The 4,963-nt window shown below is 36.1% G+C and overlaps 1 pseudogene; it reads right to left on the bottom strand.

The window, feature by feature from the left end:
- Positions 1 to 2,481: 2,481 nt before the first annotated feature.
- On the bottom strand, positions 2,482 to 4,004 carry LOC143690452 (riboflavin kinase pseudogene; annotated as a pseudogene).
- Between the last annotated feature and the right edge of the window lie 959 nt (positions 4,005 to 4,963).

Here is a 4,963-nt window from a genome sequence, read left to right as displayed (position 1 = left end):
TTTTTTTTTTAAAAGGGAAATAACAAGTGCTGGAGAGAATATAGAGAAATAGGAACACATTCATTGTCGGTTGGAATGTAAAATGCTGCAGCCACTTGGGGAAACGATGTGGCAGTTCCTCAGAAAGTTAGGTATAGAATTGCCATATGACCTTATAATCCTACTTCTAGGTATATGCTCAAAAGAATTGAAAGCAGGGACATAAACGAAATCAGCACACCAATGTTTACAGCAGCATGATTCACAATAGCCAAAAGATGGAAGCAACCCAGGTACCCATCAACCAATAAATGTATTAACAAAACGTGATATATATAAACAGTGGAATATTGTTCATAAAGCAGAATGAAATTATATGTTACATCATGGAAGAATCTTATGCTGAATGAATTAAGCCAGACACAGAAGGACAAATATCGTATTAACATTTCTACAAAAACCTAGAATAAGCGAGTTTGTAGAGTCAGAAAGTACATTAGATGTTACCGATGGCCAGGGGAGGGGCCAACGGAGAGTTAATTAATAGGTGCAGAATTTCTGTTGAGGCAATGAAAAAGTTGACATAGTGAATGATGTTTAGATAGTAGCACAACGTTGTGAATGTAAGTAATACCACCAAACTATACACTCTAAAAAGGTTAAAATGGGAACTTTTTTTTTACAAAGAAAGAAATATATCTCTTAGTCAAAATTTATTTCAATGATGAAATATTCAGACTAATTAAAATGGTACTAGTGTAATTTCTTAAAATACATAAATATAAACTTTTCATAAAAAACTTGAAAATGACACTCAGATTTTCAAAAGCAATGGTTATTTAAAAATCACAAGGCAACAATAAAATATCAAAGAACTTTCATATACTTAAATGAGGATATAATTAGCAGCAAACTCATCAAGCAAAATAAACACAAATCTGTCTTTACACTTTGGATGTTTGTTTAACTCTGCTTCATACAATAATTGAGGCATCTTTTGTTCAAGTATTTTATTTCTAACATTAAATTACATTTTCTAAATTTTTTATAGATGAATGAAAAATGCCACATACTGCTGTTTGCCACAAAATCATATACCATAAAGTAATATACAGCCAACTGAATTTATCCACATTTCCTGATAATCCAATGTAACTTTAGATGTTTTACTATATACTTTATTCTAATTCATTTATGCAGATTAGGGAAATATTTATAATGAGTTGTTTTCATCTTTAAAATTACCTTCTATATACCACTCCTCCTTTCCAGCATATCCAGTGCTTAAGTGAAAAATGATACAACATAATATTTCAGGGGCCCAAAGCAATCTGTAACCTTAGTTTCCCAAATATCAATTTCAGATTTCTCCCTACATAAACAAAGACTCAAACAGCAAAAAATCACATAGTTAGCAGGAAGGAAAACGTATGAGATAAACATTTAACTAAAACTTTTTTATGCTTTTCCCCCAAGCTACAGACACTCTTTAGTCTGGAATTGAATATACACAACTACAGAGTTTAGATTTTTTTCAGGCATGTAATTATATGAAAAATAAATTAATTTTCAAGCTCTTCCATAGTTGAATTGGCTCTTAAATATTTTCAGGGGAGAGGAGTCCCAAGAATTTTGTGTTCTTTAAGAAACTGGTATATATAAATGAACTGCTATATGTTCAACTAAAATCTTGAAGAAACCTACAGAAGTTAGTTTTTTTCTAAACGTACAATGCAGATATGCATGACCATCACTGTTCATATAGTGAAAGGATGGAATGATAAATGTAGATTCAAGCTCCTGTGAGCGTACAGTTGTAAACTAACCTAAGTGGAAAAAACAAAATGAAAAACTCGACACTGACAACTATTTAAAGGAAAAAAGAACCCATCAAAAAAAAAAAAAACAATAATGCTGAAGAACAAGAGTATCTCCTCTTAAGGAGAAAAATGCTGTTCAACACAAAAATGAGAACTACAGATTGAAAACTACAGATTTTTCTTTGACTTAAAATATATGTTTAAAAAAAATAGGAGGAAGTCAAGACCATTTAGAATTGAGGCAAGTTTATGTAAAAATGGAACAGAGACTATAATGATTTCACCTCATGAAGGAAATGACTGAAATGAAATTTCACAAGTATTCATGTCTATAACAAACTATTAATGTAAAAAAATCAGTGCACAATTATCAAAAATACAATGTCTGGACTTTTTTTTCTTAGGTTTATAATAGATTACCAAACCTCTGTTTAATGCATTTACTTCTACAAGCCTCTCTGTTTAGCAGCACATGCCATACAAGCACCTACATACATACGGGTATTTTAAGAATCATGCCTAATCTTAAACTTTTTGTCCATTATATATATGTTTTATTTCCATCATAAGAAACTTAAGACCTTTCTAACTGGTATATTTTAGAATGTTTTGAGTTTTTAATTACCATATTACATAAAAACAATCTTGATTTTTAAATGAAATATTTTTATTATGTGGCATGATGGGTTTAACAGCTGAAGCACAAATATAATAATTACATTAAATACATTTTAAACTAATTCACAGCTACAGGAAAATGATTTTTAAAATATTACCAACATGAAACTATGTAACTATGAGCAGTGAAATAGAAGAAAACAGTGAATGAATAAATAAGATGTTTTCTCAGCAGTGGCCATTCATTATTTTGCTATTAGGAACCTGGAAGAAATTGTGATTTTTTTACTTTCAAGTGTTCAGTAATTTTAGTCGTTTCTTAGCTTCTTCAGTATCACCTGGAATTGCTGAAATAAGTGATTCTAAATAATCAAAATTCTTTTCTGGTCTGAGGTAGCCAACAATGGCCACATTGAGCATTTCGCCATAGAAGTTCTCTTTGAAGGTATGTATGATGTGAGTTTCCATGGGCGTTTTCGAATTCTGGTAGTGTGAGTTCCATCCTATGCTCACCACCATCGTATGGACATTTCCACTTCCAGCACTGGCCCAACCATAATAAATGCCAGTGGATAGATCAGTTGGAAGATTATCGACTGCTTGTTCAGGAAAGTTAGCAGTAGGGATGCCCAGCTGCTTGGAGCTGCGGCTGAAGCCCCGCACCACCTGGCAGCTGCGGAAGTAGGGTGGGTGCCTTATGACGCCATCCGCTTGGGGCGCAGGGTCCTACCCAGTCTGCGCATCCCGCGGGGTCACCGACTAGGCGGTGCCCGAACCCTTCGGGACCAACAGGAAGACACGGAAGGGAGCTCGCCACTCGGGCGCACAACTGACCGTGTAGCTAAGACGAAGCGCCGCGGCGGGATCCTCACGGTGCTGATCCAGCGGAAGCTACCGGGCGCTTGAAAAGGTTGCGTCTCTTAAAATGGGAACTTTTATGTTATATATATATGTGACCATAATAAAATTTAAAAAGGGGGGGGGGGGGAAAGGAGAGTTAGACTAGCACTTAACAGATGAGAAAACTGAGATGGAGAGAATAAATCTCTTCCTTAAGGTGGTAGTGTAAGTGGGAGCAGCAGCCAGGGTGCAGCGTCTCTTCCCTGCACCGCACTACTGACTCGCCTTGGCTAGCCTGGTCGTGAGAAGTCCTGAGTAAATCCAGCAATCCTGGCCGAGGTGGATCCCAGACAGCTTCCCTGGCGCCTCTCTGTTTCGCTCTGGCCAGAACGGTAGACCTGGTTGCTCAGGGGAACATCTAAAAACAGCTTGACTTTTTCCTCTTCTGTGGAAATGAAAACAACTTCCAAACTTTGACTGATGGGACTCTCTATTCATTCCATATAAGTCTGTCAAGGCCTGTTGCGTGAATCTGTGGACCTGAAGCCGTTTTATTCATGGCATTCTTCAAATTCAGATGAGCTCATTTGAGGTTTTTTTCTTTTTCTTTTTCCTTTTATTTTCTTTTTACTTTGTCTTAAGACTGATAATCCCCACCCAACCCCACTTACCCACAGCCTCTGCCCCCGACACTATATCAGCATTGGTTTGTAGATTGTTGCCATTCGATCCTCTCCCCACACCCATCTTCAAACAATTTAGAACTACTGGATGCTAGAATGATATGACAGAAAATTCCAGCGATCCCATTTTAACCCCCACCCCCATTTTATGGATAAGGACACTGTAGCTAAGAAAGTTTAAATAACTTGTATCATGAACCATCTCCAGGTTAATTAAATTACATTTCTTCTGGTGGAATCCTGTCAACATTGTATGTTTTGTGCAAACTTTGGTTTATGGTCTGAAGATTTTTATTTAGACCTGGAGAATTTCTTCCACTTTCAGCACTATGACCTCAGAGATACTCTCCACACTCAAAAAACTGTTCATATGCTTTATCTCTGTTTTCAGGGAGGCTAAGCTGAGCGGTTTGGTCCAACTGGTCTTGCACACGTAGGAAAAAAGTCAAATAATACATAAGAGTAGGCAGTAAAAATATATTCTGCCTTATACATCAGATAAGGAAGTCACACTCTCACTGCTACCAGTTTCCTGTGTATCCTTCCAAAATATATGTACATAATAATATATATGAGCTAAATTCATATGTATATGCATAATAGAAAACCTCATTTACTGATCCATTTTGTGTATCTGAATAGTGGCAAATTGAATTTTTCCAAAATTCTTGCTCATCTCTGTGTCCAATGTCATGCTTACTCATTAGAGAATTCAAATGCCTTCTCAAAACTTAAAGAAGAAAATTTCCATAGTACTAATTTTGTTTCTTTATGCAGTTTGCGTTTGGTAATACTGCTTGCAAGTGTATTAAAATCAAAAGCTCATTTTTGAGACACACATGATTAAAGGTGTCATTCTTTCTTTTGTTTTGTACCAATAATTTAAAATTGATATGCTAAAAACAATTTGCACAGCACTAATGCTGGCCTGTACCACTTATAACCCAGTCCTTTCTAACTTCCCATTAGGTCAAAAGTGAAAAGCTCTTGCCATCAAGCTCCCCAACCCCCCCCCCCCCCCCG

Source organism: Tamandua tetradactyla, chromosome 7 (assembly GCF_023851605.1).
Source record: "Tamandua tetradactyla isolate mTamTet1 chromosome 7, mTamTet1.pri, whole genome shotgun sequence".
Taxonomy (NCBI): domain Eukaryota; kingdom Metazoa; phylum Chordata; class Mammalia; order Pilosa; family Myrmecophagidae; genus Tamandua; species Tamandua tetradactyla.
The sequence above is the reverse complement of the archived record's forward strand: the minus strand, read 5'-3'. Positions and strand labels throughout refer to the sequence as shown.